This window comes from Suricata suricatta, chromosome 3 (assembly GCF_006229205.1).
Source record: "Suricata suricatta isolate VVHF042 chromosome 3, meerkat_22Aug2017_6uvM2_HiC, whole genome shotgun sequence".
In the NCBI taxonomy this organism is placed as follows: Eukaryota; Metazoa; Chordata; class Mammalia; order Carnivora; family Herpestidae; genus Suricata; species Suricata suricatta.
Genome location: NC_043702.1, coordinates 108,405,135 through 108,431,227, shown reverse-complemented (window position 1 = coordinate 108,431,227; position 26,093 = coordinate 108,405,135). Strand labels below are relative to the sequence as shown.

Below are 26,093 nucleotides of genomic sequence, written 5' to 3'. Positions count from 1 at the left end.
ACTCATGCTTTGCTGGGGAAGGCAGGGGATGAAGACATGCTGCATGGTTTCACCACGCTAGAATAGGGCAATTCTTGTCTAAAAGTTTTCTGTCTTGCTAGGCCAGTCCTCTAGATAGAGAAAGCACGCTTTTATTGGGGCTTTAATGTCTCTGCCTTGTGGTATTTCCAGGTTGCAAGATTCTCCAGTACCAATATGTGAGGCATAAATAAATGGAATATATGATGCAAAAGAAAACCTGGGGAACTCACTGGTGTGTTGTTTGTTGCATTCTGGGATCCCCAGCTTGTGTGGTTTCTTCTCTGTATGATTTACAGTCTTTATACTTTTGTTTTGTTTTGTTTTTAATTTTTTCTGTTTTTTTTTTTTTTTGGAGAGACAGAGAGAGACAGCACAAGCAGGGGAGGGTCAGAGAGAAAGGGAGATACAGAATCTGAAACAGGCTCCAGGCTCTGAGCTAGCTGTCAGCACAGAGCCCGACACGGGGCTTGAACCCACGAACCGTGAGATCATGGCCTGAGCCGAAGCCAGCCGCTTAACCGACTGAGCCACCCAGGCGCCCCTATGCTTTTGTTTTGTATATAACTTCTCAAGTTTGTAGCTGTACTTGGTAGGAGAAAGGGAGGGAGAATAGGGAGTAGTGTGTCAATAGGAGTACCCTATTGGCCAGAACTGTTGTTTATTTTTTTGTAGCATCATGCTCTTGTGTCATGGTTAGTGTCTTCCTCTTTTTTTTTTGAAGTTGCCAATTTTAGCTTTTTTGAAATCTTCTCTCCCCCACATTTTCTATTTCCTGTTTTTTTTCTTTTCCTATTTTTTAAAATTTTGGTCTTTTAGTGTATTGGAATTTCCCCCTAAATGTATGGCAGTCTTTGGCTGCATTTCACATTTATGAAGAGTAAGATGCCAAATATCTGTTAGGTCTATAGGCATGTTTGAGCTAATCAACTACTGGGCTTTCACTATAAAACAATTGAGTGAGAAGCTGTTTATTTTATGAATCAGTATTTAGAGGTCTTTTCTCTGGGGTTAATAAATTTTACCAGAGAAGTATCTTCCCATCTCCTACCCAAGGGCTGTATCCTCATTTTGGGACTGCAGCAGGGAGCTGAGTGACCAACCCACAGTTTATTATGCAGATGTTTTTTTGTTATCCCTGTTTTCATCCCCGATCTCTCCACTGCTTTCACCAATAAGTGAGCTATCCCAGAATCTGAGTCCTCTTGTACAAATATTCAACACCGTAAGTTCCTGGTGTTTTAATTTGGCTGACAGATGGCAGAGAGGAACAGAGAAATGGAAAGGGAAGTGTGCACAGTCCCTAGGCTGATTGAGCTAGAGGAGGTTACTTGGTGGGCGGGGGGGGGGGGGGGGGGCGCACACTTTCACACACAGACTTTAACCCAAAGCCTCTCATGCTTCCCTAAGACTTCTGTCTGTCCCTGCACAGTCTCTGATAACTTCTTGCCTTTAGACAGCTTCCCTGCTCAGCTCTGTTATTTACCCTTCCTGCATCCTTTTCCAGATTTTCTTGAAATTCTTCACCTGCCACTGTCTTATCTTTTCTTAACTTTTCTCTTTTGGGGTTATAGAAATGGAGAGTGGGTACTTAACTAATGATAGTTCCTTCTGTGCTTAGTTGCCTTATCCAAAAAGCTGCTCTAGTGTTTAAATGAGCAAGTGTTTAAATGAGCAGTTAAGAACAGAGGAGGTGTTGTTGGTTTAGTACCTACTGATCTGCCATCTACCTTTAATCTATATAAAGAAGTTCATGCATTTATATGTCTCTATCACCCACTATATTTTGAGTTCTTGAAGATCTGGGACTGTTTTGTCCATCTTTGTGTTCCCATTGCTTAAGAAACTCCATGGTGGGGACCTTTGTTCTGTTCCCTGTAGAATCTCTAGCATCTACACATGCTGTCTGGCACATGTTACGTGTTCAAGAAAGCCTTGTGGAATGACTTCAGAAAGTGGTCTACATACAAGAATATTCCTTTATTCTATAAAGTTCTAGTTTCAAAAGATAGTACACCTATGTCTTACACTATGTAGTGGTGGGTTTTGATCTGCCTTGCTTGTGCTGGCTGATAAAATGTCTGATATTAAACAGACAGATATTAGAAGACATCTTGTTAATTTGTGGTAAGAACATTACTTTACAAGGATGCAAACTGGATAAACGAAATCTGTACTGCCCAATGCTACAAGGAGAGTAATAGATTTGTACTAGAAATTTACCCAAAGAAAGACTTGAAGACACTCCAAAATAGAAATAAAAAATCATAGAATGAGTTTAATGCTAAATAGCATGTTTGTAGTGAAGTGCTGAGGTGACCTGAAAGCGAATCATTCCAGAGAGATAGGACTCTATTACCACCACAGCCAACTCAGCTCTGTCTTCCTATTAAGAAGCCACAATATCAGTTTGCCCTATATTGATGTAATGTATATGTGACATGCATTATGCTAAGTGCTGTATGTTCACTATCTCATTTAATTCATATAACATTTCTGAGAGGTATTAGTGTTCCCATTTTATAGATGAAGAAATAGAGAAGTTAAGGAAAGTGCCCCAGAGTCATACTGCTGCTAAGAGCTACAGCCAGGTTTAGCCTCAGCTTATCTAACCCCACAGTCTGCTCCCTGACCCTCCACCCTAGGACACACACAAGGAACACCAGAACAGCCTTATCTGTCTTGCTTTCTTTTATTTGCCTGTGTCTATAGTAGAGCGATTCTCAAGCTAGCCTTGCAACATAATCCCTAGAAGGCATTATAAGCAGATTGCTGGCCCCAAAATATATAATTCAGAAAGTCTTGATGAGGATTGAAAATTTGCATTTTTAACAGGTTCCCAGGGGTTTAGGTTACCTATTGCTGCATAACTGGCCTGCTCAGGGTCTCTCATAAGGCCATAGTCAATGTGTTGGCAGTGGTGGCACTCATTTCAATGCTCTATTGCAGGATGTCTTGCTTCCACACTTGCTCTGTGACAGTTCACAGATCCCTGCTGGCTGTTGGCTGGAGACATCATTTCCCTGTCACATGAATCTCTCCACAGCACTGCTTGCAGTATGTCATCTGGCTTCCTGCAGAGCAAGGGATCCATGAGAGACCCCCCAAAATGGAAACCACAGTCTTTCTTTTTCTAATGTTTATTTGTTTTTTGAGAGAGAGAGAGAGTGAGAGAGAGCAAGTGCACATGTCGGGGAGAGGCAGAGAGAGAGGGAGACCCAGTGTCTGAAGCAGGCTCCAGGCTCTGAGCTATCAGCATAGAACCCAGCATGGGGCTCGAACCCACAAACCATGAGATCATGACCTAAGCCAAAGTCAGACACTTAACCAACTAAGCCCCTCAAGTACCCTGGAAACCACAGCCTTTCTATAACCTAATCTCAGAAGTGGCATCCCATCCCTTCTGCCATACTCTGTTCATTAGAAGCAGGGGAGGGTGTGGTGAGACTTGAAGAACACCTGTGAGGAAAAAAGCTTCTTGTCCCAGTGCCTGTGGGTTGATCCCAGAGGCTATGTCAAACACAAAGGATGACCAAGGATGACAAAGGATGGCCATGTCAACACAAACTCCAAGTATTCTGTTAGTAGGGACAAACTTTATTTTGAATTCTGTTAGGGTGCCTGAGTGGATAACTATAAACTGGGACAAAGTGAAGGCAACACAGGTAAGGTGCAGCTGTGTGTACATTTAGTTCATGTCTGTGCCAAGAAAGAAGTAATAAATGCCTGAGTGTGTTTGTGTTCAAATTCTGTTCTCAGGGTACATTGTTTAAGCAAGAGCCTTTGCCCCAACTACTGAACTTTAAAAAGTATTTCTAATGGGCATGACAAGTTCAGTAATTACTTTCAAGACTTAATTCTTTGATTAAGATAGAAGACTTGATCTTTCTAAATAGTCTTAAAAAGTACAGATTTTAATAGCAACAAGATTTGTTTTATTCCTAATCTTCACATTGTCACATTGTCCAAAATTACTGTGAACAAGGTATTTCATTGGAATCTGTATTTGGGAGGGTTAACCAAAAGGTAGGGGTAATACCCAAAGAAAACTGAACAGAGAAAGGACACTGTGCCCATTTGATATGTTCTCCTCTCTGATCTCTAGAACCATATGCAGTGGGAAGAACAACAAGGCAAGAAGCCCAATTGCTCCCACATTCAGAAAGCTTTTCACACTGAGCCAATTCAGAAGCCATTCTCTACAACTGAGATGGTGGCATGGATCCTCCCATCCATCCCTGCAGAGGATGTCCCCAGGGAGACTCCTTCACAACCTAGGAGCATCGTCCCTCGGCACTCACGCATCAGTTTAGATGACCTGTGGCTGGAGAAGATGCAGAGGATCAGGTTGAAGAAGCAGATCCAGGTTGAAAGGAAGATGCACGCAGAGATAGCACATAAAGATGGAGTCCAAGTAAGCTGTTTACATGCCATGTGTCATCAGAATTGGCCTGGTATCCCCTCTTCCTCTGCAGCTGCTTACATTTCCTAAGCTCTCCCCAGACTCTTACCTGTGTTATAGTTTGTTGCCCTTGGGCCCTATGGATACAGCACAATGGCACCCTTCCCTACCCCCTCAGCCTCAGCACAGATTGCAGTGGTATGTCCCAGAGCCAGAGGTTGTGGCTTCTCTTCCCTTTCTACAGTGTGTCTCTGCCTGTGGTCAGCCCTTTGCAAGGCATTGGAGCAGAACTGAAGAAGGCAGGGCCAGCTCTCAGCTTTTCTGTAGTGACTACCATTTAATGAGGACCACTCTGTGTCAAACACTGTGTTAGACACTGGACAGTATTAGCTCTTCTACTAATAAAGAACCATGACATTATGATATAATCTAAATTAAATTAATTAAACAAAGTTATACTAAGTCAATTAATTGCTGCCCCTAAGGACATTTGACACCATGATTTTTGCATGAAACTGTCATTCTATTAAAAAATACTTAATAGTACACACAGCATACTTTTTACCCATTCTGAGATTCTGTTTCTTGTTCTTTCCCTTTATAAAATAGTGATTTTTTAAATTATCAGGTATTTGTGAAGTACACATCCCTGAGCCTCCTCATCCATTTAAAAACTTTTTTTAATGTTCTATTATTTTTTTTTGAGAGAGAGAGAGAAAGTCGGAGCAGGGGAGGGTCAGAGAGAGAGGGAGACACAGAATCTGAAGACAACAGGCTCCAGGCTTTTAGCTAGCTATTAGCACAGAGCCTGACATGGGGCTTGAGCCCACAAGCATGAAATCATGACCTGAGCTGAAGCCAGATGCTCAACCGACTAAGCCACCCAGGCACCCCATCCCTCATCCATTTTTTAAATTACGGTGATTTCACATAACATTAAATTAGCCCTGTTAAACTATACAATTCAATGGCATTTAGTAGATTCACAAGGGTTTGCAAGCATCACCTCTATGTAGTTCCATGACATTTTCATTATCTCAAAAGGAAACTCCACACTCATTAAGCAGTCACTACCCATTTCCCCTCCCCAGACCCTGGCAAGCACAAATCTACTTTCTGTGGCCTATGGATTTACCTATTCTGCATATTTCACATAAATGGAATCAATTTGTGACCTTTCATGTCTGGCTTCTTTCACTTATTAGCATAATCATTTTGAAGTTCATCTATGTTGTAGTATTTATCAGTACTTCATTCCTTTTTATGACTGAATAATATTCCATTGTATGGATATATTTGTTTGCTTCATTTACCCATTCATCCATTGATAAACATTGGGTTGTCTCCACCTTTTGGCTATTGTTAATAGTGCTGTCAGGAACATCTGTGTGTAGATTTTTGTTTGAATACATATTTTCTATTCTTTTGGAATAGGAGTAGAATTGTTGGGACATATGGCAATTCTATGATTAACTCTTTGAGGGATCGCCAAACTGTTTTCCATCATTTACATTCTCACCAGCAATGTCTCACGTCTTTACCAACACATGTTTTCTGTCTTACATTGTTTTGTTTAAATTACACCATCCTGGTGGGTCAGAATGGTATCTCATTGTGGTTTGATTTGCATTTTCCCAATGAGTCATGTTGAACATATTTTCATATGCTTGTTGGCCATTTGTATACTTCTTTGGAAAAATGTCTCTTCAAGACATTTGCCCATTTTTAACTGGGCTATTTGTCTTTTTGTTGTTGAGTTGTCAGAATTCTTTACATATGTGGATAACAGATCCTTATTGAGTAAGTGATTTGCAGATATTTCTCCCATCTGTAGGTTGCCTTTCACTTTCTCGATAGTGTCTACTGATGCACAAAACTATTTAATTTGCTATAATCCAATTTGTTTTTTCTTTTGTTGCTTGTGTATTTAGCATCATGTCTAAGAATCAATTATAAAATCCAAAGTTGTGAAAATTTATTTCCACACTGTATTGTAAGAGTTTTTGGGTTTTTTATTCATTTTGAATCATTTTTTGCATGTTGTGTGAAGCAGAAATCCAACATCAGTTTTTTCTATGTGTTTTTCTATCTTGTTGTGTCAGCAACATTTGTTGAAGAGACTATCCTTTTCCTCATTGAGTGGTCTTGGCACACTTGAAAAAAAATCAAATGACCGTAGATATATAGATTTATTTCTGGATGCTCAATTCTGTTCCATTTGTCTATATGTCTATGCTTATGCCAGTACCCCACTATTTTAATTACTGTAGTTTTGTGTTAAGTTTTACAGTTAGTATATATGAGCTATCTTTGCTATTTATATGTATGATGTGGAAGGCTATTGGTATTTTGCTAAGATTACAATGAATCTGTAGATAATTTTGGAGAGTGCCATCTTAACAATATTAAATCTTTGAATCCATAAACACAGGTTTTTCCATGTTTTAGATGTTCTTGAACTGTTTTCAGCAATGTTTTATAGTTTTCAATGTAGAAGTCTTACACATCCTTGGTTAAAATGTTTCCTAAGTATTTTTTCAAAAACATTTTTTTGAGGGGCAGAGGGAGAGGGGAAGAGAGAGAATCTTAAGCCGGCTCCATGCCCAGTGCAGAGCCTGATGTGGGGCTCAGTCTCATGACGTGCGATCATGACCTGAGCCAAAATCAAGAGTCAAACTCTTACTCAACTGAGCTACCCAAACACCCCTTTTCTTCATATTTTTAATTGGTATATAGTTGACATATAATATTATTTTTAGGTGAACATAGTGATTTGGTAATTATATACATTGTAAAATGCTCACTACAGTGAATATAACCACCATCTGTCATCCTATAAAATTATTGTAATATTATTGACTATATTCCCTCTACTATTCATCCCCATGACTTATCTATTTTATACCTGGATTCTGCAGCTCTATCTAATTCCCTACACCTATTTTGTCCAACTCCACCCCCCAACTATGGCAACCATGAGTTTATTCTCTGTATTTATGGGTCTGGGTCTGCTTTTTGTTTGTGTTTTTTCATTTGTTTTCATATGTGATTTTTAGATTCCACATGTAAGTGAAGTCATATGGTATTTGTCTTTCTCTGTTTGACTTATTTTACTTAGTATAATACCCTCTAGGTCCATTCATGTTGTCACATCACAAATGGCAAGATTCCATTCTTTTTTATGGCTGAGTAATGTCCATTATTTATGTATATACCACATCTTTATACATTCACCTATTTATGGACACTTAGATTACTTCTGTATCTTGGCTATTGTAAATAATCCTACAGTAAACATAGGGGTGCATATACCTTTGATGTTTATTTTTTGAGAGAGAGACAGAGTGTAAGCAGGGGAGGGACAGAGAAGGAGGGAAACACATTTGGCAATAAAATGTCAGCCATTCTGACAAGTTACAGATTCCTCACTGTGGTTTTGATTTGTATTTCCCTGATGATAAATTGAGCCACTTTTTAAGTGTCTTTTGGCTATCTGTATGTCTTCTTTGGAAAAAAATGTCTATTCAGGCCCCTTATTACTACCCCTACCTTTGAAAATGTCTATTCATTACCCTACCCAGGGTAATGTGGACCTCATAAAATAAGTTGGGAAGTATTCTCTCATCATCTATATTCTTGAACAGATTGATAAAGTTGGTTTTTTTTTAATGTTTGTTTATTTTTGAGACAGAGAGAGAGCATGAGCAGGGGAGGGGCACAGAGAGAGGAAGACTCAGAATCTGAAGCAGGGTCCAGGCTCTGAGCTGTCAGCACAGAGCCTGACACAGGGCTCAAACTCACAAACCATGAGATCATGACCTGAGCCTAAGTCAGATGCTTAACCAACTGAGGCACCCAGGTGCCTGGATAAAGTTGTTTTTCTTTGCTCTGAAGTCTACTTTGATATGAATATAAGCACTTCTTTTTTTATTTATGTTTACATATATCTTTTACTTTCAACCTGTCATCAATTTCAAGTGAATTTCTTGTAAGCAACATTGTTAGATGTTTTTGTTTTATCCATTCTGCTTATCTCTTTTAATTGGTGTATTCTGACCACTTCCATTTGAAATGATTATTGTATTAGGATTTAAGTCTGCCACGTTATTGTTAGTTTCCTGATTATTTCTTGTTTTCCAGTACTCTTTTCTTATTTTTCTGTCAGTTACATGAATATTATTTAGGATTCCATCATAATTTATTTGTAGTACTTTTGACTGTGTGGTTCTGTATAGTTTTCTTAGTGGTTGCCAGTAGTATTGTTATATACATACGTAACTAATCACTGTCAACCATTATTAACATTGTATCACTTCCAATGAACTATAGTAATCTTACTCCCACTGAGGCTTATTCACCCTTTCCATGTTATCATTGTCCAAAAAGTTTTCTCTATGTACACTGAGCACCATGTCAAATGGTTTTTTTTTTGTTTGTTTCAGTCATCAAAAATTATTTAAGACCTTCATGAGGAATAAATAGTCTATTCTATCTACCCAAACTTTTACCCATACCATGTTCTTTCTTTATGAAAGTTCAGACATTTTTTGTTATCATTCCTTTCTCTTTAGAGAACTTTCTTTAGGTATCCTTTAAGGGCAAGTCTGTAAACAATATATCTTTTCCTTCAACTAAAAATGTCTTTATTTTCCCTTCATCCTGAAGGAAAAAAAGATACAGGCTTAGCAGTTGATAATTCTTTTCTTTCAGTACTTAAAATGTGTTGGCCCACTTCCTACTGGCCCACATTGCTTCAGATGACAAACTCATTGTTTGGGTATTACCATTTAAGTAATGCATATCTGCTTTCTGGTAGCTCTCTTTAGTTTTCAGAGGCTTAACTGTGATATGTTTTAGAAACCATTACTTTTAATTTATCCTATTTGTGGTCCACTCAGTGTCTTAGTTAGCTTGGGCTGCTATAACATATTGCTGTAGACTGGGTAGCTTAATGAACAAACATTTATTACTCACAGTTCTGGAGACTAGAGGTCCAAGATCAAAGTGCTGGCTGATTCAGTGTCTGGCGAGAGCCTGCTTCCTAGTTTTGAGATGGCTTCTTGCTCAGTGGCAGAAAGACAGATCATTGCCGGACTCCAGCTCCAGCAGGTCCAGGAGTCCCTGAAAGGATGGACAGTATCAGCACGAGAGAGTGATGAGAAAGCCACAAATTTCTTTCTTGATCACCAGGCAGGCATCTCAGCTCTGTTTTTTTTTCTGTATTTATAGGTCAAGTGATAACATGACATCAGAAAATAGAAATTTTTTAGTGACTAATTCTTTGTGATAAGATGCTTCAATCATTGGCAGTGGTGACATTAGAAAATAGGAATTTTTATAGTGACTAATTTTTATAAGATGCTTTAATCATCAAAAGTATACAGAGAACTATCCCATTCATTCTTGCGTCAGTCCCCAAGATTAAGAAAGTAACAAACCTATTTTATTTTGCATTGGTTGTTTTTTTGCCAATAATTATGACTTTGTTTTTGATTAACAAGTTACAACCAAGTCATGTAATGCACTTACAGTGAGGTTGAGCAAATACCACAACCAAGAACATAACAGGATGTCTTCAGCAAAAAACAGGATAATATACATATTATTTAAGCCAGTAAAGCTAAGATTAAAACATAGGTCAAGCTGTACACAGATAGGCCAGGAGCCATTTTACTAGGCTCACAAACCACAAGAAAAAGAATGCTTGTTAACAAGTCGCTTGAGAAAGCCCTTTCTTTGATGCAAGCACAGTGGGGGCCCTATGTGTGTTAGTCTTGGACCTGGGTTTCTCACATCCTTATCCATCCTCATAACCGAAGTCAGCACAAGGTAGAATGTAGACCTTGGGAAGGCACTATGTTCTGTCTTTCTTTTATACTTCTAATCTCCAAGTTAGACTCCAATACGCTTCAGACCAGACTCAAATAGACTATGTTTTTGACCTTGTACTTATTTCTTATCTCCAAATTAGGCTCCTTTTCTCCGCGCCAGACTCAAATGCAATTTTTGTGTTTTTAACCCTTTTAAGTCTATGTTTTGGGTCTGCAAAGCTCATTAGAAGAGCCTTTTGTCAAACATTTATAGTGTTTTGATCTAAAATCTCTTATGCAGGGACAGGAAAATGTTTTTACTTATAGGGTAACTGTGTGGGGAATATCGGTCTGATTTGGAATGCTATAAGGCCTAATTAATGACAACAGGCTTATTTTCTTTTTTTTTAATATTGTTTATGGTCAAATTGGTTTCCAGATAATACTCAGTGCTCTTCCCCACAAGTGCCCTCCTCCATAACCTCCACCTTCCTTCCCCCTTCCCCCATCCCCTTCAGCCCTCAGTTTGTTTTCAGTATTCAATTTTCTCTCATGATTTGCATCTCTCTCTCTCCCCAACTCTCTTTTCCCCTTCCTGTTTCTATGGTCCTCTGTTAAGTTTCTCCTGTTAGACCAATGAGTGAAAATATAGGGTATCTGTACTTCTCTGCCTGACTTATTTTGCTTAGCATGACACCCTCGAGGTCCATTCACTTTGCTACAAATGGCCATATTTCATTCTTTCTCATTGCCATGTAGTACTTCATTGTATATATATACCACATCTTCTTGATCCACTCATATTTTCAACATGAGCAGTAGTAGTAGAAGGAGATACCAGTTTCATCTTTCATGGCAGGAGCTGTGCAAACGTCTGCCATTTCCTCACTTGACTGTGTCATCCAGCAAGGCCAATGCGGCTCCCAGCAGATCATCTCTCCTGTGTCTTTTCTTATTAGGGCACCAATCCCATTAATGAGGCTTCTCCTTCCAAATGTCATCACAGTGGCAGTTAGGGCTTCAACGTGAGTTGAGAGGGGACATAAACATTCAGTCCATAGCACTAAGCTTTTTAAATTTGTGAATTCAAATTTCAAATTTGAAATTTCACCAAATTTGGGAAGTATTCAGCCATTATTTCTTTAAATACTGCTTTAATTCCATTTCTCTCTCATCTCCTTCTGAGACTCTGCTCTTTTTTTTTTTTTATTATCCCACAGGTCTCTGGGACTCTGTTTTGTTTCAGTCTTTCTTTCTGTTGTTCAGATGAGCAAACTGTATCGATCTGTCCTTAGGCTCAATGATGTTACCCTATGTCATCTCCACTCTACTACTGAGCCTCTCCAATAGCTTTTTGTATCAGTGTTGATTCTTTTTTCACTTTTTATAACTTCGTTCTTTTTGTTTGTTTGTTTCCAGGAAATGTGTAACTGATTATACAAGTATTTTTATAATGATTGCTTTACATTGTCAGATAATCCAGCATCTAATTCATCTCAGTGTTGATATGTTGTCTTTTTTCGTTCATTTTGTGGTTTTCCTGTTTTTTTGTATAAGGAGTAAGTCTCTTATGTCCTTCATATTAGTTGATGAGACTCTGCATCCTCTTTTATGTTCTTTCTTTCTTTCTTTCTTTCTTTCTTTCTTTCTTTCTTCCTTTCTTTCCTTCTTTCTTTCTCTTTTTTCTTTTCTATGGCAGTCAGTCCCACTGAGGAAATTTGGGTACTCACTGCCTCATTGCAGTTGGGTGAGCTGGAAGTTCAGGTCACCCTTCATCCCTACTTACAACTTCCTGGTAAAAGTGAAACACCAACTCTACCACCTCATTGTTTCCAGCATGTAAGCTCAGCTCCTTGCTGGGCCCTGCTGACACAAGGAGAGAGGAAACAAAGTGGAATACCACTTTGCCTGGCCTGTCTTTATTTCCCCTACCTCGTTGCTGTCCAGTGGGTATGGAGGTTCATTTCTCCTATCTCTCTGACACTGGGGAAGGTAGATATTAAAGTGATAACTACTAATGATTTATATAACATCACTCAGTCTCATTCATTCCAACTGTGGTAGACAATCAACCTAGCTGCACTCCGCTGACACAAAAGTGAGGGATGTAAAACCTATAGGTACCTCACCACACCTCACGTTGCTTCCTTGTCTAGTTCTTGCTGCATGAGAGTGAGGCTCGGCTCTCCACTGGACCTAAAATCACTACCCTCACAAGCAAATTGGATCACCACTGCTTGTTTTCCCCAGGCAAGGATGGAAAGTCGGTTCCCTGCTTGGACTGCTAATACCACCTCATGGGGAAATTAGAGTGCCATCTACTTCTGCCTGGAAAAGAACAAAAACTTCCCACTCATTTCCTTAGACATCACTGAGCGGGGCATTACCTGCTTCTGCTAGGTGTAGGTTGGGATACAGCTTCCTGTTCAGCCCTACTAAACCACCTGAGAGGGAATCAGAGCATGCCATCTGCTTCTGTGAGACAGAAAAGTGGGGTGAAAGATTAGCTCCCTGCTTTCATTTCATGCGGTTTCCCTTGGTTAAGCAGGTAGTGATTTTGCTGGTATAAAATTCTTAAGAACATTTTAGGTCTCCCATGTATGCCACAGGGATTCATTCAATTAAACAAGAGGCTCTTCCAAAGATCTTTCATCTCTCTCTCTTTGGCTTCTTTTGATATGGCTAAGGGTATCTGTGAATTACATGCTTAGTGTCTTCAAAGATCCTTTTGTATGACTGAATACTCTGACTTTCAGTATTTCTGAAAAGATAGTCTAGACAGTTTTTCTCTAGACCTAGGTTTCTGAAAGTGATATATTAATTTTAGTATTTTTTGCCATCAGGATAAGCTGAGAATTTCCCAAATCATCAAGCTCCTGTTCCTTATTGTTCAATAGCTCTTCCTTCTATTTATCTCTTTCTTCTCGCATTTCATCAGAAGCAGAAAGAAGAAACTAGGCTGTACTTTCAACACTTTGCTTGGAAATCTCCTCACCTAAATATCCAAGTTCATCATTTACCAATTGTGTTCTCTATGTAACTACAGGGCATACTTCTGCTTAAGCTTCCTACCAGTATATGATAAGGATTCTTACTTCCTTCTGAGCCCTCACTAGAGGCACCCTTAATCCATTTTCTACTAACCGTCTGTTCAAAACATTTTAGTTGTTCTCTAAGGCAATTTATGTTTTCTCTATCATGCTCCTCACTCCCTTCTGAGCCCTCACTGCTAAGCATGACTTTAAAATCTATGTTTCTACTAAGAGTCTACTCAAGGAAATCCAGACTTTTTCTATCATGCTTTTCCAAATTCTCCCAGCCTCTGCCCATTGCCCAGTTCCAAAGTCACTTCCACATTTTTAGGTGCTTATTACAGTCACATTCTCCTTCTAGGTACCAAAATCTCTACCCGTTTCCTATTTCTGCTATAACAAATTACCACAAATCTAATGGTTTAAGATAACAGGCAGGGATTAAGATATGTGTACAGAGTGTATTATTCTGCCTACCACAGCCATCCTTCTCCTAATGTTCTCTCCCTTGTTTAGGGGGAACAAACTTTTCTTTGAGCTTTTCTTGTTTGTTCCTGTCATTAGTTCTGAGTTAGAGGCTTCTGTAGTGCCTTGTCTGGGATATATGAGAGGCATAAGCAGACCAGGTCACTCAGCACCCCACTGCCTCACAAGTCTTGAGGTCTCTAAACAGCCCCCTTCTTTCTGCCTTTCAGTCTTTATACATTTGTTTGTTGTATTATATCTAGGAAATTTAGTTGGAGGAGGAAGGGCCTTGAAAGAGTGGGGCTAGTCCATCCTAGCAGAATCAGAAATCTCTAAAAGTTTGCTTTTTAAGAATTAAGTGATTTCTTTTTGGGGAGGGGGTCCCTAAGGCCATCCACACATTCAGTGATGTGCTAAAGGGACTCATGAGACTTAATGTATAATCATATTTATGGTGAGGCTTATTGCAGTGAAAGGCAGGATCAGGAAGGGAAGAAGACACAGGTGGAGTCTGGATAAGTAATCCATGAAATCTTCCTATGCTTTTCCCCTCTGTAAGAGTTCACACTGAACTTGTTTCTTTCTCCAACAGGAGAAAAAAAGTGCAGTAACATGTGCCCAATGGTTCTGTCTAGAGAAGCCCACTAGATGCTGAGAGCTTAAGGTTTTATTGGATGCTGGTTCACATAGCACCGCCCCCCCCCCCATCTAACACATACTGAATTTCAGAATACTAGAAGGAAAGCAGGTGTTTGGCATAAAGCACACTATACAATTGAAAACTGTGAGTTCTCATTTTAATGTGCCATTATATAAAAATTGTACAGATAGCCCAGGCACAGTGAACTCATCCTTATTAGTTAGGGAATGGTTTGAGAGCCAAGTTTCCAGATGCCAGCCAAGATAGTAACCTTGCACACAAGCCCTGGTAAAGATAACAGCCTCAGGTCTCAGCCTTTATCTGCATATGAGCAACACACTTATTTGGGATGTTATCAGATAGTACCTCTAGACAACAACATAAATGGAACAAACAGTTTAGGATCTCGCCAAATCCCACACCAAAGAAAATGCAGACCTATAGCTGGGAATCCAAGGGAGAATGGGGTAAGATTCATAAATTGGGATAGTGCATAATATAAGGTCACTTTTTATCATTTGACTTTAACTCTCAAGATGGGAAGTATAGGAGACAGTTATACGTGACTAAAGGTGAGAGATATTAGTTGAATGTACTACTTATAAAAGTATTGTTTTATATTTTGAAATGAATGTTTTGAAACATTCATTTGTTTCAATGGATCCTGCTTCAACATGAATGTTTTGAATGTTTGCAGCTACCACTGCAAACTGTCCATGACAAAATGGTCACAAGAAGTCAACCTATGAGTTTTAACAGTTTTGTTATAACCAACAATCCTGTGAGGTGGTCATTATGTGCCCTACTTTACAGATGAAGAAGCTGAGATTCAGAGACATTAAGAAACTTGCCAAACTTTAAGGCCATGCATTGGCAGAGACAGGATTTGAATCCTATTTGTGTGTCTCCAATGCCTTTTCTCTTTCTAGCTTGCATTGTTTTATGTAGGTTATGGAATGATGGAATGAAACTTCACATATTTTTTACTGTAGGTTCTCTTTTTAATTAGTTTATATGTAGAAAAATTGTGGGAAGTGTGTAACCACATAGGGCAAAAACAACTGTAGCACATTTAATGTGGCACTTCCCTGGCTTCTAGATTCCCAATGAAAGATTTACCTGCTGGAATCACTATCCAACAAGGCTATAGCTCAATTCCTGCTACACTACCATTTTTTCATACTAAGATTTATATTCCACCAGGGATGAACTCACTTAATAGTCAATGCATTTCAGTTTAATTGAAAACTCTGATTTCCCACCAAAGGCCACATTCCTGTCTGAGACTTGAAAGCAGAGTCAGGAGCCTGTTGTTCCCAGAGAAAATATTTGCCTCCAGCACCTAGAATCTCAGAAAACCTCTTTTCATTCCTCAGTGCCCTTTGTGTCTGGTGACTCAGTATGAGCTAAGAATGTTTTCCTCCATGCTATTCTAACAATCAAAGAATGATTTACCACTAATTTTGATGAGGAATCTACAAAGTATGAAACTAAGTACAGTTCTTTATTATTCATAGATTCCATATTTATGAATTCACCTACTCACTAGAATTTCTTTGTAACCCCAAAGTCATTACTCAAGGCACTTTTGCAGTCACTCATGGGCATGTACAGAGCAGCAAAATATTTGATTCACTCAATGCCAGGTCCTCAGTTCAGGTTGAACAAGGTGATGTTCTCCCTTTGTGCTTAAGCTCTTTTACTAAACAAATGTCCTTTTGTGGTCTATTTAGTACTATGTTTTTGGCATTTTTGTTTGGCTTACTGTTGGTGATTTGGTGCTTAAAATGGCTTCCACAGCTAGTGCTGAAGTGATGTCTAGTGTTCCTAAGCACAAGAGAACTGTAATTGCCTTATAGAAAAAATACATGTGTTGGATAAGCTTTGTTCAGGCATAAGTTCTATTGCAACTGGCCATGAATTTTATGTTAATGAAATAATCATATTGTAGATTCAGAAAAAATGAATAGGAAATTTACTGATTTGTATATGAAGTCATTTAGGAAGGTGCTAAAGTAATAGCTGTAGTGTATGATGTAACTATGGAAAAGATGGAAAAGCAGCTAAAATGTGGACTCATGAGATGATGAACCATAAAAAAGTGCAGTGGGCAGCATATTGTAAGACTGGAAGCCAAGGAGAGGAGTCTAGGTGGCTCAGACAGTTAAGTATCTGACTTTGGCTCAGGTCATGATCTTACAGTTTGTGGGTTTGAGCCCTGTGTCAGGGTCTGCGCTGATAGCTTGGAGCTTGGATCCTGCTTCAAATTCTGTGTCATCCCTCATTCACACTCTGTCTCAATCTCTCTCTCTCAAAATAAATAAATATACTAATATTGCTGTCAACTTAAAATAAACTGTTATGTATATGTATTATATATAATAATAATATATTATATGTGAACTTCATGGTGCCACAGAGCAAAACTCTGTCATAGATATATGAAAGATAATGAGGAGTCTACACTAAAGAAAATCATCAACCCACATGAGAAGAGAGCAACAGAAGAAAGAACAGATAATTATAAAAGCATCCAGGAAACAACAAAATGGCATTAAGTACACACCTATCAATAATCACTTTAAATGTATATGGACTAAATTTCCAATCAAAACACAGAGAGGCTGAATGGATTAAAAACAACAGTCATCTATCTGCTACCTACAAGAGACTCACTTCAGACCTAAAGATATATAAAGACTGAAAGTGAAAGGATGAAGAAAGGTATTCCATACAAATGAAAAGCAAAAGAAAGCTGATAAAGCTATAGTCATATCAGACAAAACAGACTTTGAAAGAACAACAACAAAAAAGCTGAAATGAAAGACAAAGAAGGGAATTACATAATGATGATGGGATCAATCCAGCAAGGAGACATAACATTTATAAATATATATACACCCAACACAGAAGCACCAAAATACATAAAGCAAGTACTAACAGACCTAAAGGGAGAAATTGACAGCAATAAAAGTTGGAGACTTTAAAACCCCACTTTACATCAATGGATAGGTCATCTTTAATAAAATCAATAAAGTTAGATTGGCCTTCAACCACACATTGGACAAGGTTGGCTTAACTAATATATACAGAACATTCCATCCAAAATCAGCAGAATACACATTTTTCTCAAGTATACATGGAACTTTTTCCAGGATAGATCACATGCTAGGCCACAAAACAAATCTCAACAAGTTTAAGAAGAATGAAATCATATCAGGAATCTTTTATGACCACAATGATAGGAAACTAGAAATCAATTCAAAGAAGAAAACTGAAAATATGACAAATATGTGGTAACTAAACAACATGGGTTAATGAAGAAATCAAAGGAGAGACCAAAAACTAACTCAAGACAAATAAAAATGGAAACACAACTTTATAGAATCTAAGGGACAAAGTAAAAGCTATTCTAAGAGAGAACTTCCTAGCAATACAGGCCTATCATGAAAAACAAGAATAATCTCAAATGAATAATTGAACGATATACACAAAAGGAACTAGGAAAATAACAAATAGAGTGCAAAATTACTAGGAGGAAGGAAATAATAAAAATCAGAGTGGAAATAAATAGAGACTAAAAGACAATAAGGAAAGATCAGTAAGGGGTGCATGGGTGGCTCAATTGATTAAGCATCTGAAACTTGATTTTGACTCAGGTCATGATCTCACAGTTCCTAAGTTTGAGCCCCATGTTGAGCAGTGTGCTGACAGTGTGGAGCCTGCTTCGGATTCTTTCTCTCTCCCTCTCTCTCTGTCTCTCCCCTGCTTGCGTGCACACACACTCTCTCAAAATAAGTAATAAATAAACTTAAAAAAAATCAATGAAACAGAATTCTTTGAATAGATAAACAAAACTGACAAAACTTTAACCATACTTGCCAAGAAAAAAAGAGAAAGAGAGAGGACTCAAATAAATAAATGAAATGAAAGAGAAGTTACAACTGATACCCCAGAAATACGAGGATAGTAAAAGACTACTAAGAACAATTATACACCAAGAAATTGGACAACCTAAGAGACATAAATTCTTAGAAACATGCAGACTTCCAAGACTGAATCATGAAGAAATTGAAAATTTGAATATACTGGCTATTAGAAAGGAGACTGAACAGTAATCAAAACCCTCCCAACAAACAACGATTCATGACTAGATAGCTTCACTGGTGAATTCCATCAAACATTCAAAGAAAATTTAATAACCATCCTTCTCAAAATCTTCCAAAGAATTAAAGAAGAGGCAACACTTCCAATACTCATTTTACAAAGCCACATTAGCCTGATCCCAAATCCAAAGACAGCACAAAAAAAGAAAATTACATGCCAATATCCCTAATGAAAAAGATGTAAAAATCTTCAAAAAATATTGAAACAAACCAAATACTACCAGACATTAAAAGGATCATACATCATGATCAATGATTCCAAAGATGTGTGGATGGTTCAAAATGTGTAAACCAATTCAAAAAAATGGACAGAATCATACAATCATCCCAATAAATGCAGAAAAAATGATTTGACAAAATTCAATATCCATTCATGATAGAACTCTCTCAACAAAGTAAGCAGAGAAGGAACATGCCTCACCGTAACAGAGGCCATATAGCACAAGCCCATAGCTAACATCACACTCAATAGTGAAAAGCTGAAAATTTTCCTAAGATCAGCAATAAGACTAGGATACCCACTGTCACTACTTTTATTCACCATAGCACTGGAAGTCCTAGCCAGAAGAATCAGGCATGAGAAAAAAATAGAACACATATAAATCAGGAAGAAAAAAGTAAAACTGTCACTATTTGTAGGCAACATGATATAACTTACATAGAAAGCCCTAAAGACTCCACCAAAAAACTGTTAGAACTAACAAATGAATTCAGTAAAGTTGTGTACAATATCAGTATACTAAAAAATTGGTTGCATTCTATATACTTACAACAAACTATCAGAGAGATTGAGGGGTGTGTGGGTGACCCAGTCAGTTAAGTATTTAATTCTTCATTTTGGCTCCGGTCACAATATCACAGTTTGCAAATCCAAGCCCCATATTAGGCTCTGTGATGACAGCATAGACTGCACTTGGGATTCTCTATCTGTCTGTCTGTCTGTCTCTCAAAAATAAATAAACATTTTTTTAAAATAAAGGGCATTAGAAAAAAATTTTTAAAAAGGAAAGAGAAATTGAGAAAACAATGCCATTTACAATTGCATCATAAAGAATACATTCTAGGGCATCTGGGTCGCTCAGTTGGTTAAGGGTCCAACTTCGGTTCAGGTCATGATCTCATGGTTTGTGAGTTTGGCCCTGCTTCAGGCTCTGTGCTGACAGCGCAGAGCTTGGAGCCTGCTTTAGATTCTGTGTCTCCCTCTCTCTCTGCCCCTCCCCTGCTCTATCTCTCAAAAATAAAATTAAATTAAAATTAAAAAAAGAATACAATCTTTAGGAATCAAAGACCTCCATGGTTAAATTACACTGTATACTAAATTATAATATATTAAAGAAAAACATTGAAGAAGATACAAATAAATAGAAAGATACATCATGCCTATGGATTAAAATAACTAATATTATTCAAATGTCCATATTACCCAAAGCAATCTACAGATTCAGTGCAATCTGTGTCAAAATTACAATGGCATTTTTCACAGAAATAGAACAAATAATCCTGAAATTTGTATGGAACCACAAAATATCCCAAATAGCCAAAGCAATCATGAGAAATAAGAACAGAGATGGAGACATTATGCTCCCTGCTTTCAAACTATATTAGAAAGTTATAGTAATCAAAATAGTATGGCATTTCTAGTTTTTTGAGAAATCACCATACTGTTTTCCATAGTAGCTGCACAAATTTACATTCCCACCACCAGTGCACTGGGTTCTCCTTTTTCCACATCTTTGCCAAAACTTTTTATTTTTTGTCTTTTTTGATACTAACCATTCTGACTGGTGTGAGGTGAAAGCTCACTGTGGTTTTGATTCACATTTCTCTGATGATTGGTAATATTGAGCATCTTTTCATGTGTCTGTTGGCCATCTATAAGTTCTCTTTAGAAAAATGTCTATTCCTATCCCAGTTTTCAATTGTATTATATATTTACTTGGTGTTGAGTTGCAGGAGTTCTTCATATTTTGTATAATAACCCCTTATCAGATATACCATTGGCAAATACTAGTTAGTTAGTTAGTTAGTTAGTTAGTTAGTTAGTTAGTTAGAGAGTGCATGAACAGGGGAGGGGTAGAGAGAGTGGGAGAGAGAGAATCCTAAATAGGCTCTGCACTGTCAGCACAGAGCCTGATGTGGGGCTCAATTTCATGAACCCATGATCATGACCTGAGCTGAAATGAAGAGTCAGATGCGTAACCAACTGAGCCACCCAGGTACTCCTACTTTCCTCTATTCAGTAGGTTGAATTTTCATTTTATTAATGGTTTCCTTTACTATACAAAAGCTTTTCAGTTTTATGTAGCCCAATTGTTTACGTTTGCTTTTGTTTCCCTTGCCTTAAAACACATATCAGAAAAATATTGCTAAAGTTGATGTCCAAGAGATTACTGCCTATGTTTTCTTTTAGGAGATTTATGATTTCATGCATTAGAGTTAGCTATTTAGTCCATTTTGAATTAATTTTTATATATGGTGTAAGATAGTGGACTAGTTTCATTCTTTCCCCATATGGCTGTCCCAGCACCATTTAGTGAAGAGACTATCCTTTCCCTATTATACATTTTTGCCTGCTTTGTCATAAATTAATTGACCATAGTATGTATGGGATTATTTCTGGGCTGTCTATTCTGTTCAATTGATATGTGTCTATTTTTATGCCAGTACAATATTGTTTTTTTAACTGATATACAGTTGGTATAAAATATATTAGTTTCAGGTGGACCACATAGTGATTTGATAATCAGATACATAACAAAATGCTCACAACAGTAAGTTAGCTACTGTCTGTCACCATACAAAGTTATTTACAGTATTATTCCCTACAGTAGTATTCCCTATGTTGTACTTTTTAACACTGTGACTTATTTATTTTATATCTAGAATCTCTTATCTCTTAATCTCCTTTTCTTATTTCATCTATTCCCTCCCCCACTTCCCCCCGGCAACCACTAGTTTTTTTTCCTCTATATTTATGAGTCTATTTCTCTTTATTGGTGCTGCTTTTTAGATTCTACATATAAGTGAAATCATATTTGTCTTTCTCTGTCTGATTATTTGGCATAATATCCTAGTTCATTCATGTTGTCATGTATGGCAAGATGTCATTCTTTTTTATGGAATAATATTCCATTATATGTCTTTGTTATCCATTCATTTATCAATGGACACTTGGGTTGTTTTCATATCATGGCTATTATAAGTAACAACTGCAATGAACATAGGGGTGCATATATCAATAGTATTTTTCACATAACTAGAACAAAAAAATCCCAAAATTTATATGGAACCACAAAAGACTAGCCAAAGCTATCTTGAGAAAGAACCAAGCTAGATATAAATATACAGTGGACTATTACTCATCCATAAATGAAAATGACATCTTACCATTTGTGACCACATGGATGGACCTCAAGGGAATTATGCTAAGCAAATTAAGTCAGACAGAGAAAGATAAATACTGAATTATTTTGCTTATATGTGGAATCTAAAAAATAAAACAAAACTCATAGATACAGAGAACAGAATGTTGGTTGCAGAGGGGAAGGAATGGAGAGTGGGCAAAACAAGTGAAGGGAGTCAAGAGGTACAAACTCCCAGTTATAAAATAAATAAGTATGGGGTATAATATACAGCATGTTGACTATAGTCAATAATATCATAGCACATACTTGAATTTTGCCAACAGAGTAAATTCTAAAATTAACTTCGGGGACAGGTGGTAACTATATTTATGTGGTGATCACTTTGAAATGTATATAAATATCAAATCATTATGTTGTATACATGAAATCAACATAATGTTATATGTCAACTATACCTCTATAATTTTTTAAAGGCATGGTAGTATGGAATTCATGGAGTTTCAGGCAGTAGTAAGTGGTCAGTTCTTGGAGATAGAGAGACAGGTAACAAGGGTCACCACAGTGGCTAGAAGACAAAATGTGAAAAACTTGGCCCCACATCAGTCAATTTTGACTTAATCCTATAAGGAATGACATCCTTTTAGGGCTTAAACAGGGGAGTGACATGACAAATATGGTGTAGAGGAAAGAGAGAAGATTTAGGAGGATGTTTTAGTAATCTATATGAAAGATGGCTTGATAGAAGGTTTTGGGGAAATGATATAGTGTCACCAGCTTATATGACTATTTTTTAAAATCACGTGTAATTGGGCCTGCATGAATGCATGTATGGGGTCTATTTCCCCCTTAACCAGGACTAAAGTAGATTTCTAGAGAATTCTAAGTCTGAAATTCTCTGATCTTAACAGGTTTAGTGGCCGAATAGAGAGTCCTGATAACTTAATAGGAAGTGGAGATTATATACTAGTTGAGTAAAATAATTGTCTGATAGTTTCCACTAGTAACTACAAAAAGATATATTACAGGTACAGTTACCAAAAGAATATGAGAAAGAATAGTGCAGTGTAACTGGAAAGAAACAGGACACTAGGAATTTAAAAAGCATATGTTGAGGGAATTGGAAAACTGGATCACAGTTCTCAAAGTGTAGTCACTGAACTATTTTGGATTATTTTGAAGTCTGTTGCTTAATCTAAGTAGGTAGAGACTCTAATTACCTTTCTATTACTGATTTCTAGGGTAATTCCATTATGGTCAGAGAAGCATATTCTGTATGATATCAATCCTTTTAAACTTAAGTTGTTAACAACTAAACTGTTATTATCATTATATAGTCTTTCAGCGAATATTCTGTGTGCACTTGAAAACACGTGTATTTTGAAATTGTTGGGTGGACTATTCTGTAATTGCCAGTTCCATTTGTTGGATGGCATTATTCCCTTCGTCTGTTCACTTGCTGTTACTTTTATTTTATTCTATTGATTATTGCAGTAAAAATGTTAAAGTATTTGACCATAATTGTAGCATTTCTATGCTCATATATTTTGAAGGTCTGTGGTTAAGATGTATACATATTTAGGATTGTCTTGCCTTCTTGGTGAATTCACCCTCTTGTCATGTATGTAATGTCCTCATGTATACCTCATATTTTTCCTTACTCTGAAGTCTGTTGTGTCTGATATTAGAATTTTCATTTGATGAGTGTTTATGTGGCATATGTTCTTCCATCCTTTTACTTTTTACCCACGTTCATCATTATTTTGAAAGTGGATTTCTTATGATAGCATATGGTGAGGGTTTTTTTTTCATTAATCCATTTTGAAAATCTCTTTAATTATGTTTTTGAATTTAAATTTAATGTAATTATTATGTGTTTGGGATTAAGATCTACAGTGTTCTCTGCTTGTTCCTCTGATTCATTGCTTTGTTTCCTTTTACAGTCTTTGGATTATTTGAATATTTTCTTAGTTTTCCATTTTAACTTATATGTTGTTTTCTTTAACTATATATTGTTAGGTGTTTTTTTTTTTTTCTTAGTAGCCAGGCTAGGGATTAATATACATCCTTAACTTTTCATAGTTCAGTATACTCAGTATTTTACTACTTCAAGAGGAATGTATAAAATTTTCCACCAGGGGGTGCCAGGGTGGCTCAGTCAGTAGAGCATAAAATTCTTGACCTCAGGGCTGTGAGTTCAAGCCCCACATTAGGTGTGGAGCCTACCTAAGGAAGAAAATAAAAAAGAAAATCTTCCACCATATAGGTCTCTTTAATATTCTCCCTTAACGCTGCCATTGTAATATGGTATCTGCATATACCAAAAATCCTATCAGACAATATTATAATTTTTGTTTTTAAGTCAAAAATACTTTAAAGAAATTAGAGGAGAAAAATACCTATTATACTTACCTATATATTTACTATTTCTATTGCTCTTTAATTCCTCAGTTTTGAAGTTTTCCTCTGGTATCATTTCCCTTTTGTATGAAGATCTTCTTTAACCTTTCTTTAGAGTAGGTCTGGTAGTGACATATTTTCTTAGTTTTCTTCATCTAAGAATGTATTTATTTCATTTTCTTCCCTAAAGTATTTTTTTGCTGGATATAGAATTCTGGGTCAACAGTTGGTACAGCATTTAGAAAATACTGTTCCACTTCTTTCTGGTCTCCATTTGAATGATTGTTTATATATATATCGTATATATATATATATAATCGTATATTATATATACGATTTTTAAAATTAGTTTCTGGCTCTGTGAAAAATGCTGGTGGTATTTTGATAGGATTGCATTAAATGTGTAGGTTGCTTTGGAGGTACTGACATTTTAACAATGTTTGTTCTTCCAATCCATGAGCATGGAATGCTTTTTTGTTTCTTTGTGTCCTCTTCAATTTCTTTCATAAGTGTTCTATAGTTTTCAGAGCAAGCTCTTTTACCTCTTTAGTTAGTTTTATTTCTAGGCATCTTACTAGTTTTGGTGCAATTGCAAATGGGATTGATTCCTTGATTTCTTTTTCTACTGCTTTATTATTGTTGTATAGAAATTCAACAGATTTCTGCATGTTGATTTTATTTTATTTTTTTAATTAATTAATTTTTAAATTTACATCCAGGCTAGTTAGGATATGGTGCAACAATTATTTCAGGAGTAGATTCTAGTGATTCATACCCTATGTATAACACCCAGTCTTCATCCCAAGTGCCTTCTTTAATGCTCCTTACCCACTTAGACTATCACCCTCTCCTATAATCCCTCCAGAAACCCTCTGTTAGTTCTCTATATTTAAGAGTCTCTTATATTTTGTCCCCCTCCCTGTTTTTTTTTTAATTTTTATGTCTTTATTTTATTTTGAGAGAGAGAGAGAGAGACAGAGTGAGCAGGGGAGGGGCAGAGAGAGAGGGAGACACAGAATGCGAAGCAAGCTCTAGGCTCTGAGCTGTCAGCACAGAGCATGATGCAGAGCTCAAACCCACAGACTGTGAGATCATGACCTAAGCCAAAGTCAAATGTTTAACCAACTGAGCCACCCAGGCACCCTCGCCCTCCCTGTTTTCATATTATTTTTGCTTCCCTTCCCTTATGCTCATCTGTTTTGTATCTTAAATTCCTCATATGAGTGAAGTCATATAATATTTTTCCTTCTCTAACTAATTTCACTTAGCATATACCCTCTAGTTCCATCCACATAGCTGCAAATGGCAAGATTTCATTCTTTTTTATTGCCAAGTAATACTCTGTTATATATGTGTGTGTGTGGGGGTGTGTGTTTATATGTATATACATGTAGACATATATATATGTTTGTATATACATATATATATATACACACCGCATCTTCTTTATCCATTCATCTGTTGATGGACATTTGGGCTCTTTGCATACTTTGGCTATTGTCAATAGTGCTGCTATAAACATTGGGGTCTGCACATTGATTTTTTTTTTGCATTTTATTTTTTTAATAGTTTATTGTCAAATTGGTTTCCATACAACACCCAGTGCTCTTCCCCACAAGTGCCCTCCACCATCACCACCACCCCTTTTCCCCCCTCCCCCTTCCCCTTCAACCCTCAGTTCATTTTCAGCATTCAATAGTCTCTCAAGTTTTGCGTCCCTCTCTCTCCCCAACTCTCTTTCCCTCTTCCCCTCCCCCTGGTCCTCCATTAGGTTTCTCCTGTTTTCCTGTTAGACCTA

The 26,093-nt window shown here is 37.2% G+C and overlaps 1 protein-coding gene and 1 long non-coding RNA gene across 2 annotated transcripts in view; one reads left to right on the top strand and one right to left on the bottom strand.

Annotated features, from left to right (window-relative positions):
- Nucleotides 1-26,093, top strand: part of ARHGEF4 (Rho guanine nucleotide exchange factor 4) — a 192,963-nt gene that overhangs the window by 60,028 nt on the left and 106,842 nt on the right. The window lies entirely within an intron of this gene.
- The window catches only part of LOC115287953, a 55,036-nt gene that overhangs the window by 9,214 nt on the left and 19,729 nt on the right, over nucleotides 1-26,093 (bottom strand). The window contains exon 2 of the long non-coding RNA XR_003906741.1: nucleotides 9,395-9,541. This is a non-coding gene — a long non-coding RNA (uncharacterized LOC115287953). The remainder of the gene's footprint in view (nucleotides 1-9,394; nucleotides 9,542-26,093) is intronic.